Below are 14,861 nucleotides of genomic sequence, written 5' to 3' on the forward strand. Positions count from 1 at the left end.
GGATGACAGGGGATGGATCACTGGATGATTGCTTGTTCTGTTCATTCCCTCTGAAGCACCTGGCATTGGCCACTCTCGGAAGACAGGATACTGCGCTAGATGGACCATTGGTCTGACCCAGTATGGTCGTTCTTATGTTTGTAGGAAGGGCTACTATGCTTGAAAATCCAAACTGGGATTTGAATACAAATAGGTCACGCCAACACCCAGCATGCCTTTGAGTTTGATGGGTGTTCAGAATCCTGATCTGGATTATGGTGGAGCCATAGTTGTGGTTGCTAGTTTACTGTGTAACAGCCAGAGGGGTAGGGGTGCACCTTAACTCTGTATTTCCTGGTTTTCAGAGGTTTAAGCATAGCTGCATACTTGACGTTCTGGAAGGGCCTGGGGCACTGCCAGTGAAATTTAACATTACATTAACTAACTTTTGGGGCAGCGAATTTAGATCCACAATTTGGCCCTGATCCTGCAAGCTGCTCCCTGTGGTGGGAATATCTGTGCCCACGTAATGCCCCAGTGACTTCAGTCAGACTGCACATGGGTGCAGGGGGTCTACCCAGGCAGAAGAGTGGGATTGGGGTCTGAGGGTACAGCAGCTGGGAGGTGTAATGCCCAGCACGGGTAGACACCTACGCCACCTCTGCTCGAGCTAGCACCTAAAAATAGCAGTGTAGCCCCAGCGACACCTCGGGCTAGCTGCCCAAGTACAATCCCGCCCAAGTACAATCGCACCCAACCACCCAGCTCGAGCCACAGCCGCTCTGTTATTGTTAGCTCACGAGCGCGATCAGCGGTAGAGCAAGTACATCTCCCCATTGGCATTCTGGGAATCACAACTCCCAGCTGCTGTGTGTAGACATACCCTTAGTGGCTTGTCCCCCTAACCCATGCCCCTCTGCCCCCTCTAGTTGTGCCTGAGCCACATGTAGAGGTTGATCAGCCTACTAAGGTCTTGGCTAACAGAGCTGGGTCGGTCAGCTCCAGCAGTAGCGGCTCGTGCTTTAAGAGCCAGAGGTCTGAGGCTCAAACCCTGAGCCACCTACAGATGCAGCATTACATCCCCACCTGTGGTAGCTGGTGTTCATACAATTCATTTGGAACATACTGCTCTTAAACCTGTTTGCTTTGTAGCATGGGCTGACAGCAATAGAGATCTTACAGTGACCGTGCTTTCCAGACAAGGATCCCAAAGTGCTCGACAAACACTCGTTCATTAAGCCCCTGTGTGAGATAAGTAAATATTATCTGTAAAGGCCTTAATTCAAAGCTCAGTGAAGTTATTGAGGGTGCTGAGCGCTTGGAAACCTGACCCTGAGCTTTTGGGGAAATCGGCCCACTTTGAAATCTAGTCCGTTTTGAACATTGGTGCAACAGGGATTGCACTTGGCCCTGAGTCTCACTGCCAGTTTGTGTGGTTTTACAACTACATTTTCTTATTTAAAGAACACTATGTTTCTCTCCCCTGGACCCACACAAACGAAGGCCCCAATCCTACAATACAGCAGTGGAGGCGGCTGTCGATTTATTTACTGTAGCATCTGAGCAAGCTCGCCATCTTTAATATACTTCTCCTCCTGTGAGGGAGGACAGTGTTGTTATTCCCAGTTTACAGCTGGGGACCTGAAGCAGAGAGAGATCGAGGCTTGGATCCTTAAAGGCATTTAAGCACCTAATTCCCAATGGAAGTTAGACACCTAAATATTGATGAGGATCTGAACCTAATTGAGACTCACCCAAGCAGTCTGTGGCAGAGCTGGGAATTGTATTGTGGCCTCTTAGGTTATGTCTACACTGCAATAAAACACCCATGGCTGGCCCGCATCAGCTGACTCGCTGCACACTGCAGCATGAGCCCGAGTCAGCTACATGGGCCCACCGTGGGTGTTTTATTGCAGTGTGGACATACCCTTCCGCTGCAGGCTAACAGCCTGACCACTAAACTATTCTCCCCCTCTAAGGCTTGCTCGACGCACAGTTTTAATGCCAATTTACCTATTTCCATTAGGGGTGTGATTTTTATGCCAAAATAGCTAAGGGATTAAGGAAAACCCTGAAGCCCATTTCAGATCCCAACGACTTTCAAGAGAATGCAGGTGGGTGTACGGTTTTGACTGCACTAATCCTTGTTTGTGGAATTGGGGTAAAAAAGGGAAGCCAAGAGCCAGATTCTGATACCCCTACACACACTGCCCTAGTGCAGTGGTTCTCCACCAAGGGTCCGGGGCCCCCGGGTGGGTCCGTGAGCAGGTTTCAGAGGGTTCGTCAACATAAATCAGAGAACAGGGCCGGCGTTCGAAGCCCAAGCCCTGCCACCCAAGCCTGAGCAACTTAGCTTCGCGGGGCTGCCTGTGGTGTCGGACCCCGGGCCATTGCCCTGCTTGCTACCCCCTAATGCTGGCCCTGGCTTTTAATCTACTGGATATGCAGAAAAACAGTCGTGGCAAAGGTGGGCCGAGGAGTTTTTATAGCATGTTGCGGGGGGGGCCTCAGAAAGAAACAGGTTGAGAACCCCAGCCCTAGTGGACTGTACAGGAGAAACTGTGAAATTGACTATACACACAATGCTGTCCAATGGACAAAGTTAAACAGCAAGGAAAGAGAAAGTTATTTTGTTTATCCTCTAATCTTGAGGTTTTCTCATAACCAAAGCAGGTGACGAAACTTCAGCCAGTAGCATGAGCCTTAAATTCATGGCGTCCCTTTAAGTAATTTGGCCCAGGTCACATAGTGAGTCAATGGCACAGCCAAAAATAGAACCCAGGTGTTGTAGCTGCTCCCAGTTCCTGCAACCTGTAGACCAGTGTTTCTCAAGGACTGGTCCGTGGACTGGCGCTGGTCCCTGAGATCTGACACAGTTTAGGAAGGCAGCAAGCCAGGCTCTGGTATCAAAAAGGTTGAGAAACACTAGTCTTGATAACAGTTACTTCCTGTTAGTAGTATTCTCATCTTATGCATTGACGTTTTATTTATTCATTTAGGTATCTGCTTTTTCTTAATTTTTTGCCCCTTGTGGCAGAATAATCTGTATTTAAAAAATCCTTCCTCTGCTCAGATTTAAACTGTGGGAGATGGGTTACCTCCCTTTCCCCATTCCACAATGTCGCCCTTAGTGCTCTGGATGAAGAAGGATGTTATTACATTTCATTATGTATTATCTCCTTTCGGAAGACGCTTTAATTGTTCCTTTCAGTCAGGGAGGCTGTGGCATGCTTTCTGTTGAGGCTAGTTTTAGTCACACGGGAGAGATTGCAACAAACTACCGCTGCTTTCTTGTTGTGCGGGGTGCTGTGCAGAAACAGAACAATGGGATTCGGATCTCTGACTCGGGGGCTCCTAGGATCTACAGCAATAGTAAATAAATAATATTAATATTAATACTAATTACTATTAATTTGTGTTATTAATAGTTAATGTTGATATTAAAATTAAATAATGATTAGTGATTGTTGATTAGTAATTAACAATTACTCCGAAGGGAGCAGTGGAAGTTACATCTCATGAGACATTTAAAAGCAAATAGAACAACGCCTATAAACATGGTCATCGATGGGGACTGAAGTGGTGGCTGTCAGCACCCACCGAGCCCTATAACTTGAGCTAAAGAGCTTTGCTAGCAGTCACAAAGCAGCAGGTTCTTCTCCTTGCTGGCCCAGCCAGCGTGGGCAACATGATCACATGCATTTAGGCTGAGATGTTCAAAATCTCCCTCAACCTTGATCCAAAGTGACCGGTTACCTAGAGAGGTGGTGGAATCTCCTTCTTTAGAGGTTTGTAAGGCGCGGCTTGACAAAGCCCTGGCTGGGATGATTTAGTTGGGGATTGGTCCTGCTTTGAGCAGGGGGTTGGACTAGATGACCTCCTGAGGTCCCTTCCAACCCTGATCTTCTATGATTCTATTCTATGATTCTATGACATTCAGTCTCTCCGGTTCATTCATTCCTCAGCCTCTGTGCTGAGACAGCTAACAAGGAGGACAGCCCTCACCTGGTGTGTTGGTGAATCTGGCGATGTGAGCAGTTGTCTGCTAGGAATTAGGCTGAGACCCAGCAAACTCATTTCAGAGAGGCTCCTGATGTCGAGCTGTTAAGCGGTGCCGTAAGCCTATAGGTGAGGTGAAACAATGGTCCCCCCAATGAGAAAATGCCATTGTGTGCACAGTTCCAGAAACACTGCAACATGACTAAACTCACTGTTTAAGTTAATTTCAACACCTTAATGTTGAGTTCATTGGTCAGAGCTACCAAAAAACAATGTATTAAAAGATTTTTATTGGTTTTACATGGGCAAGTTTTGTTTGTTTTTTCAGAAATGATGAAGCTGTTTAGCATATGGAAAAAATGGCAAAGATCAACATTGTGCAATATACTAACATGAAATGTTTTCACATCGCATATTCCTAATTGTCAAAATATCTCAGAAGTAATTATAATAGTTTTCTGTGTTTTCAATTGAGATTTGCTAACTAGATCAGTCTCACACTGAAGGTTGTGCACCCGTAGCAGTAGATTGCGTGCCCATGGTTTGCACTGAATAGTGGGTAAATATAAATGTTTGTGAATTCCTAATGTAATGCTTCTCTATTTGTAAGCTTTTGTACATGCAATGTATCATCTAGTCTCCCTGGTAGAAGGTTTTCATTTGTAATTGCCTATGCCTGTAGTACTAGCCTTTGAAATATTCTAGAAACTAGCTTTTTAATTCGATGACACTCATGCACAGGTCAGTATTAGTGTTAGAAATGACAATACACAGCTTCATATTACGAATATCCAAAAGCTAGGAGAGAACAAAGTGGCCTAACAAGAAGTAGTGAAGACGAAGTCCACAAGCAAGTCCTCGCTTCGGCACTGAAGGAGGATGAAGAGTATGTTACAGCCCTTACTAACCATGCAATCAACCACACAACAAACCCATCTGGGCCTGAAGCACATCCAGAGGTGCTTATCAACATATCTAGTGGACTGCATGGAACATCAGATGTACAAGAGGCTCTAGTGAAAATAGCAGATGTTGGTGAAGAACAAATGGAGAGACTTGTGAGAGGTGCACCTGATTCTGTTGGGACATGTAGCTCCTTCAGCCCCATCAATAAATCTGGCATCAGAACACCTGCTGACATGGCCAAGAAGACCAAAATTGAGTCTGGCTAGGGAGGGACAATCACAGCAGCCATCAATCCAGCAATTGTTTTCTGCAGAGCCCTGTCCTTAGCAAGATGCAGAGGTAAAGGTTCAATGGCAATGGTTCTTAGTTGCCCAGCAGGACCTGTACCTATGTCCCTTTTCCGTGCTGATGGAACAATGAGAAGAACAGATAATGCTGAATTAGAGCATCAGCTGGAAGCCTAAAGCTGAAAGGATCCATGAGGTAAGAGCACACGAGAGAAACCACACTGTACATCCGAGTGGCCATGGCTGTCAAGCAAATGATGGCTGGAGACATATTCCATGCATTCGATGAATTGGCTGTTGAGTATTTGAGGCAGAGACTCCGATTTTGCAGCTTGTCACTGATTAGTGGGGAAATGGAAAGCAAATGGGCAGGACGTTTCTAGGACATCAGCGGTGATCGGGGCAATTAGCAACACAGGTTGAACTGCTGGGATAGCACAGGAACATAAGCGTTACCATCCCAAATTAGGCCTGGGGTCCACCTACCTAGCCCAATATCCCGGACCCAACAATGGCCAGCACCAGCGGCTGCAACACAAGGTGCAAGAGCGCCTTCATCTCGGGATAACCTGCCTTCTGCGGATGCTTCCTCCTGACCCCACCAGCTAGAGGGTGGTTTATGCCCTGAAGCAGGAGGATTTTCCACCCTTCCCAAACGCTTGAGGCCTGATTCTGCATCTCCCTGTGCCTTGTGTAGTCATTTACACCAGTGCAAAGTGGGGGCAGGGTGACAGCGTTTCACGCTCGCTTTGCACTGATGTCAGTGACTGTGCGAGGCTCAGGGCAAGGCAGAATCAGGCCCCGAGTCGAGTCAAGCCTGTGATAAATCTGGATGTTCTCATTATCCAGATAAATGTCTGATCCCTCCTGACTCCTGCTACTCTCTGGGCTTCAAAGGCACTGAGCGCAGGAAGCAGACACCCTGGCCTTGTGCTCCCCTTTGGATGTGCCATTCTGCCCCAGCATACACATCTCTGCACTGGATGAGCGGCTCTTTGGCTGCTGCGTTGCGCTATGTTCTTATTAGCCGTTATTATTCATTATTTTTGCCAATTATTAATTATTCCTGTAGTTATTATTTAATTGATCACTTTAATTATCGTTTGCTATTTTTTCCTGTATTTGCTTCCCTAGCAACGCAAAGACGCTGGTTAATTTACAGACACATAAAGCCGACAAGCTCCCTGCTCCCCCAAAATGCTTATGATCTAAGCAGATCTGTCAGGGGGGTGAGCTGGTCTGTGTTGAAGGCCAGACCTTCCCCTGTCATTACACCATCAGGGCATTGCCCAGAGATCCCGGGGTCCACCCTTAAATGCTGTGGATCCCCGGGATCTGCAGGAGAGGGGAGAGCCATCAGCGGACAAAATCCTGTACCGTTGTATCTGCTTCCCCACCCCGCACACACCCACGCGTGTGGATAACTTTGTAATTTTGTTTCAGTTTCAGGTGTGCTGGCTACATGAGACAGCGTGGTCTAGCATTCGAGTGGGTGGGTTCTACTCTCTGCTGCGACCATTGCTGGAATACTGTGTCCAGTTCTGCTGCCCACAATTCAGGAAGGATGTTGATAAATTGGAGAGGGGTCAGAGAAGAACCACGAGACTGATTAAAGGGTTAGAAAACAGGCTTTATAGTGGTAGACTCAAAGAGCTCAATCTAACAGAGAGAAGGGTAAGGGCTGACTTGATTACAGTCTATAAGTGTCTATCTGGGGAACAAATATTTAATAATGGGCTCTTCAATCTAGCAGAAGAAGGTTTAACATGATCCAATGGCTGGGAGTTGAAGCCAGACAAATTCAGACCGGAAATAAGGTGTCATTTTTTAGCGGTGAGAATAATTAACCATTGGAACAATCTATCAAGGGTCGTGGTGGATTCTCCATCATTGAAACATTTTAAATCAAGATTGGATGGTTTCCCAAAAGATCTGCTCTAGGAATTATTTTGGGGAAGTTTTGTGGCCTGTGTTATCCAAGAGGTCAGACAAGATGATCACAATGGTCCCTTTTGGCCTTGGAATCTATGAATCTCATCCCACCTACTTCAGGAGAGTGGGATGTAGTGGTTAGAACATGAGCCGATAGGTCCTGGGTTCTATTCCTAGTTCTGGTGTGGAAAGCACGGTCTAGCGATTAGCGCAGGCAAGTGGGAGTCAGGACTCCTGGGTTCTATTCCTTGTTCTGCCACTGACTTCTTTTGTGACCATGAGTGAATCCTGTCCCCTCTCTGTGCCTCTGTTTCCACACCTGTATAATCATACCAGCATCCTGGGAGGATAGTGGGCTAAATGCATTAACATTTGTAGGGACAATCTTTTTGTTCTGTGTTTGTACAGCGTCTAGCACCATGGGGTCCTGGACCGTGACTGGGGCTCCTGGGTGCTACGGTAAGAGAAATAATAAATAATAATAAAAATAACAGTAATAAAGTGCCATGAGATCCTTGAACAAAAGCCGCTGCTGTTAATTATTTTATTGTTCATAGTTAGAGTGGGAGCCTTCAAATCTTTTTAACAGAGTGTTTCTGTCTCCCTTATATTTTCTGCTCTGTTGCAAAAGGGGAAGACAGCGATCTGGAGCATCCAGCAATTCCCGGGACCAGCGCTGTTGTTTGACGCTGGCTCTGGTACAGAGATCTGCAGCGAGATGGTGCGAGGATGCCTGTTGTGTCCTGGTTGCTCACATGCAGGGAGAACTCAGATCCTCCTGCTTCTGCTGAGATGGTACCTGTGCACCAGACAAGACACCCAGCAGCTGCCAAGACCACAGGTGGGGGTCTGCGCTGCGACAGAGAATCAGCTGTTGGCAGGAGAGTTCATGCCAGCTCCGTGGTCCCAGTTTTGTATTACAGGTAGGCTAATGGCGGGGATGCTTTTCATGAGGGTGTGTGTTGGAAATTGAGCTGTTTTCTGCAATGTGCATCTGCTGGCGCTGGGAATAGAACCCAGGCTTCTGCTCTATCTACTAGAGAACACTCCCCTCCCAGAGCTGGGAATAGAACCCAGGAGTCCTGACTTCCATTGGCCTTGCAAATGAGATTTAGGTTCAGTTTGCCTATTTACTTCTCTGATTCTGCAATTGATACGTATTTATAGTTAGAGCTTGATTCTGCCATCTGTGATCCAAATTGTTCTTAAAGGGCTCTGATTCTCATTGACACTAAGGCCCCTTTGCCCCATTCTGGTAGCATAAAGGGCCCTTAAAGTGGGGATAAAATTACAGTTAAACTTACTTTATGGCCCCTTCATGCTGTCAGAGCAGAATAAAGGGGCCTTAGCATAGATGAGAATCAGACCCTGTGTCTTTAGAGGGCTGGTGAGCTGGTGTGGCATATACCAGGTGCAATCAGTGAAGGGTTTCCTCAGAGGATAGGAAATCAAAGCAGGTCACCAAGCCAAAATCAATGGAGTAAGAGAAACTGCCCCAGCTGGGAGCCAGCCCAAGTCTCCCACCATGACTGGGAAGCCAGGTGCATCCATGCAAGGGGAAAATGAGTTGTGGTTAACCCCTTGTTTTCTAGGGATCCGGCAGTACCCAAGCTGCTCCCTCCCAGTAATTAGCTCTCTCTGGCATGGTTGGGAGAAATTAACCAATGCAGTTTTTACTACTACACCGAGTAATAGGCCAGGTGCTGTACAAACACCGAACAGAAAGACAGTCCCTGCCCCAAACAGCTTCCAGTCTATGTGTAAGACAAGAGACAGTAGATGAATACAGACAGGGGAACACAAGGAGACAGTAGCCAGGAGCTATATATTTGGTAGCGCTGGTCTCTGGAACATTCGCTATACGAAGGCTCATGAGAACCAGATGGCATTTTGGTGCTCTGGGCAAAATGAGCTGGGGCTTGGAGATCCTTGGACAGGCCAGATAGCGATGCATTTGGGTGGGCATCAGGAAAGCTTAGATCCACGATTACTACTATTAATTATTTGTATTACAGTAGAAGCTAGAGACCCCAGCCAAGAGCAGGGCCTCCATGTGTTGAGTGCTGCACAGATGCAGACTCTGCCCCAAAAAGCTACAGATGAAGGATGTGGATTAGGCCTCTGCGATTTGTTTATGGTCACATAAGGAAATCTATGGCGTACCTAGGACTTAAACCTGTCACTTCTGAGTCCCATCCCTATGCCTTAGCCACAAGGCTATAGAAACGTAGGGCTCGAAGGGTCCTTGGTAAATCTTCTAGTCCAATAACCTGAACTGAGGCAGGACCAAGTATTATCTAGATCATCCCTGACAGGTTTTTGTCTAACCTGCTCTTAAAAACCTCCAATAAGGAGATCCCACAGCCTCCCTAGGAATTTGTTTGAGTGCTTAACTACCCTGACAGTTAGGAAGTTTTTCTTAAGGTCTAACCTAAATCCCCCTTGCTGTAATTTAAGCCCATTGCTTCTTGTCCTGTCCTCAGTGGATAAAGAGAACAATTTATCACCCTGCTTTTTATAACAACCTTTTATGTACTTGAAGACTGTTATCATGTCTCCCCTCAGTCTTTTCTTCTCCAGACTAAACAAACCCAGGTTTTTTCAATCTTTCCTCGTAGGTCATTGTCCTACCCGGCCTTCTTCCTGGGGCCCACTGGCTGCCCCAATAAAGCACAGAGAGGCTTCTCCTTCTACAGCATCCAGGCTTTATTTACAGACTTCTCCCACCACCAATGATATACTATATACAGTTTGCAGGCCTTACAATCTCCACTTCCACCCAGAGACTGACCTTCCCCTGGCCAGCCCCCCTTCCTTCTGCCTGCCAGCCAGCCAGCCTTTATAGCCCTTGAACCCACAGGTGCAGCCAATTCTAAAGGCCAGGCACCAGACTTCTCCCCAGCCCCAATCTATTTCCCCTGATTGGGGCTGGCTGAGCAGGGGCTAATTAGGTGCCTCTGCACCAGCACCCTGCTACAGTCATGTTTTCTAGACCTGTCTTGTTTGTTGCTCTCCTCTGGACTTTCTCAGTTTGTCCACATCTTTCCTGAAGAGTGGTGCCCAGAGCTGGACACAGTACTCCAGTTGAGGCCTTATGAATGCTGAGTAGAGTGGAAGAATTACTTCTCGTGTCTTGCTTGCAACACTCCTGCTAATGCAGCTCAGAATGATGTTTGCTTTTTTTTGCAACAGTGTTACATTGTTGATATTTAGTTTGTGATCCACTATAACCCCCAGATCCTGTTCTGCAGTACTCCTTCCTAGGCAGTCATTTCCCATGTGATATTTGTGCAACTGATTATTCCTTCCTAAGTGTAGTACTTTGCTTTTGTCCTTATTGAATTTCATCCTTTCCCTCAATGCAGATGTAGCATATTACTATATATTATTACAAAGTTATTATTACTTGTGTCCTATAGCAATCCAGCCCCTTTTCACCCAAGGTTTAGGGTTACAGGGGTTGTAACGCCTAATGGATTAATGTGCATAAAGCTCATTGGTTGAGATATTAAAGCAGACTAAGTGGTGTAAGACGCATCTATGGGTTTGCAGAGGGTTGGAGTCAAGCAACAAAGGGGAGCTGTAATTGCAGCAGCTGATCGTGCAACCCAATCCTGGGCGATGGGGGTGGGAAAGAAAACTGATGCCCCTGCCTGCCCCCAAATCCTAGGATAATTAAAACAAAACCCTGGCATAGAGGATCACTCACAAACAAGACCTGGCACTAATTGGCACCTTTGCTGGCAGCCACAACAGGCCTGGGGCTGAGCAGGCCGTAGAGACTAACTCCTCTCCTCTGCCCCTCCTCCCCAGAGGGGGTCCCCGTGGGGCAGGAGTGAGACATGCTGGCGGGGTGACGTGTTGGGGCAAGCAGCTGCCCGGGCTGTGTGCCTTCTATGTGGGGAAGCAGAAGCCATGGCTGCCTAGGGGGTATCCGTGTGGCACCAAGAGCTGGTGTTAAATTCACGAGGGCAAGTGTGCACACTGGGACAGGGACAAGAGGGGATGCACACTTGTACATAGATGCACACATATCAGGACACCAAAGGCAGCCGATGCCATCGCTCACTGATGGGGCGGATTCTCCTTTACACCATTCTAGAATCACCCAGGGGCCTCGGTTACATTTCCATCCCCTTCTTACCCTGCCGGCGTGGTGTAAAGGAACCAGATTCCTAGCATTTAAGGCCAGACGGGACCATCCCCCTGTATATCACAGGGCATGACATTTCACCTACTTCCCCCTTTGTCGAGCCCACCAACCCGGCAAAAGCATCTCTTCCAGAAAGGCAGCCAGTCTTGATTTGAAGACTCCAAAAGATGGAGACCCCACTGCTTCCGGTGGTAGTCTGGTCCAGTGGCTATCACCCTCACTGTACAAGATTTGTGTCCAATTTGAATTTGCCTTAGGCTGCGTCTTAACGGCCAAAGAAGTGTGGGTTTGTCCGGAGATAGGCATCTCGCTGTAAATTCCTGGAGTGGAGACAAGGCACAGGTAATTCCTGAGGTAGCCAGACAAAACCCCAGGTGATGGTGGGATGTAGGGGGTGACCTTGACTAGCTACAGTATAGTTAAAAACAACCTCTGCCTCATCTCCGCTAGGATTGTACATCAGCATCGCTACCTCCGTGTCAAACACACACCTTTTTTGTAGCGAAGACAAAGCCTGGTTTCTGTTAAACCTGCCCCGCTTTCTCATGTAGACGAGGGCTTCGATTGGAACCTGGCCTGAGCTGAGCTGTTTCTTTAGCCCTCTGGCTACGTCTCCACTGGAACCATGGGGAGGGGCGTAATTTGCAGCTTGTGGTGACAGACCTGCGCTAGCTTTCATCCAGCTGGCGGAGCTAGAAATAGCAGTGGGCTTCGGCGCAGATGGGCAATGCAAGGGATACCCAGGGTCCCGGGCAGGCTTGGGCAGCCCACGCTGAAGCCTGGGCAGCCATGTGCTCACTGTTCTTTTTAACGAGCTAGCGAGATCACAGCTCTCGGCTACACGAGCGGCACTCATGCCTCCAGTTGCAGGGTGGATGGGCTCAGCCTAGGCCCCCTCATCACTAATTCATGGTGCTTGCAGCCTGCTCCATTAGGGAGCGAGCTGGTGACCTCCAGCGGCCTTCCCCTCCCCTCTGCGGCTGGTCGCTTCCTTTCCTGTCCCCGAAGCATTTAGCTCCATCCAGCTCTCCTCCCCCTCCAGCCAAGAGTCCTCTTCCCCAGCCCTCCTGCCCCTTCCAAGAGGCGCAGGTGGCCAGATGTTCGGAACATCTGGATGGACGCCGCCAGGAGCACAGAGAGGAACACATGCCGGTTGCCCTGGTTGAAGGAGACTTGCCAAATCACCACGAGAGGGTCTCACCCGGGCATACAAATCTGCTCCGACCGTAAGCAAGATGAAGATTATTGTCAAAATCATACAAGACAGCCTGATCTGGCAAATAACCCTACTGAAGTCAGTGAGACTGCAGGATATGAACCCTTACCCACCCCAGAGCCAGCAGTGGAACCCAGGAGTCCTGACTCCCCGTGTGCTCCCACCACTAGATCGCATACTTCTGCTGGACTTAGGAAGAGAACCCAGGAGTCCTGACTCTTAGTCCCCAGTTCTAACCACTAGACCCCCCCAGGTCACATAGAATTTGGCAGATTTGGCCCAGAAATAGATTAAAAGGGCCTGATTCTCAGTCTCACAGGCCCCTCTAGCGAGTGGAAGTGGCCCTCTGAGAATCTTCCTGCACTGGGAGCGTCCCTGGCTGGTGGGGGGCTGGTGTAAGAGTTCTGTACCCACCCTGCTCCCCACCCCTGGCATAGGAGCAGGTTGGGGGATGGCCAGAGCACAATGCACTATGGGAATTCTCGGCTTCTCGAGGCTCATAGGGTGCCATGGGAAGCAGCGTGTAAGTTAGAGCAGCCCTGAGGCTGCTCTCATGGGTGCTGGGCATGGCCCCAGAATACAGAGAGCACAAAACTAGCTTAAAGCGCCCCTTAATCCCTCTATCCCTGCCCCAAGTGCACGAATAGAGTAATTAAGAATCAATTCCATCAATACAAGGCTGGATTTCAACTGGCATAAACTGGCATCACTTCATTAACTTCAATGGAGCGAGGGCGATTTACACCAGCTAGGAATATGGCCCAAGTCCTAAATTCTACCAGCCTAGGATATTTTTTTCTCAGGTTCCCAGTGTGGGGGATGATAAACCATGACTCCCCCCCCCCCCCCCGCCACTCCCCAATAAATCTGATCTCCACCAGCTGCTCCGAGGGGAGAAATGCTAACGACAGGTGTTTGAAGGGAGCCAGGGACAAAGGCCTTTATTTCCACATGCAGCCCCCTCGCCTCTCATGCTCCTGGGGGATGCAGGCTGGGGGAGGTTGGGTTCACTGTTTCCTTTGCTCGCTGAGAAGTCAGGTGCATGCAATTATTGTCTAGACGAGTCTCGCCGGGGAGCACGGTGGCGTAATGGTCCCACGGGGACACCCGCCCAGCTCCTCGCAGCACAAAAGCCACCTTGAGAGCCCGCGCCTCCCCCTGCCACTCAGAGAAGTGGAGAAACACAAAGGAAAGAGGCGGGGAGGGGGTTTGGATGGGAGGGGGAGACCCCCCCGCTTCATGCCCAGCAGCTAATTCCGGCTTCACTTTAAGAGGGATCTCGAATAATAAAGGTTGTTGGGGCTGGCTGGAATTTGATTCATTTAAGAACAAAGCAACGGGCCTTTGGATTCTTTGAGAGCTCTCCAAAGGCCCGATCCTCAGCTGGTGAAACTGGGCCACCTGCCCTGAATGACACCTCGGCTGGTGCAAGGCAGGTCTGTCGCCTTCAGCAGCGCTAGCCTCAGCTGGGGAGCTGGCCCTTTTCCGATCTCGCCTGGAAACGGCTCCTCTTGGCCCCCCCTCTCTCCCATATCCAAATTTCCCTCGCCCAGCACTGGTGCTGCACCCAGCGTGCAGGTCTAGGCTGATGCGGCATCGTGGCCACACGTTTTTTCACTCAGGAAGAAGTCTCGGAGCGAGAAAGTTTTTCAGGGAACTTGGAGCCACAGTTAAGTGGCTCCTGCTTCCTCATACACTGATAGCATGTTACTGCCATAGAAGCCTCGACTGCTTGCCAATCTGAGAAGGACTGATTTTGATTCTCAGTTACTCTATTCGTGCACTTGGGGCAGGGATAGAGGGATTAAGGGGCGCATTAAGCTAGTTTTGTGCTCTCTGTATTCTGGGGCCGTGCCCAGCACCCAGCATCAGTTAGAGCAGCCTCAGGGCTGCTCTAACTTACATGCTGCTTCCCATGGCACCCTATGAGCCTCGAGAAGCCGAGATTCCCACAGTGCATTGTGCTCTGGCCATCCCCCAACCTGCTCCTATGCCAGGGGTGGGGAGCAGGGTGGGTACAGAACTCTTACACCAGCCCCCCACCAGCCAGGGACGCTCCCAGTGCAGGAAGATTCTCAGAGGGCCACTTCCACCCACTAGAGGGACCTATGAGACTGAGAATCAGGCCCTTTTAATCTATTTCTGGGCCAAATCTGCCAAATTCTATGTGACCTGGGGGTCTAGTGGTTAGAACTGGGGACTAAGAGTCAGGACTCCTGGGTTCTCTTCCTAAGTCCAGCAGAAGTGTGCAATCTAGTGGTGGGAGCACATGGGGAGTCAGGTCTTGTGGGGAAGACTCTGGATTGGCAGCCAGGACACCTGGGTTCACTGCATGACCTTCGGCAAATCGCTTAGAACTCGATTCTCATTTAGACTGAGGCCTCTTTAC

This window comes from Emys orbicularis, chromosome 20 (assembly GCF_028017835.1).
Source record: "Emys orbicularis isolate rEmyOrb1 chromosome 20, rEmyOrb1.hap1, whole genome shotgun sequence".
NCBI classification, from domain to species: domain Eukaryota; kingdom Metazoa; phylum Chordata; order Testudines; family Emydidae; genus Emys; species Emys orbicularis.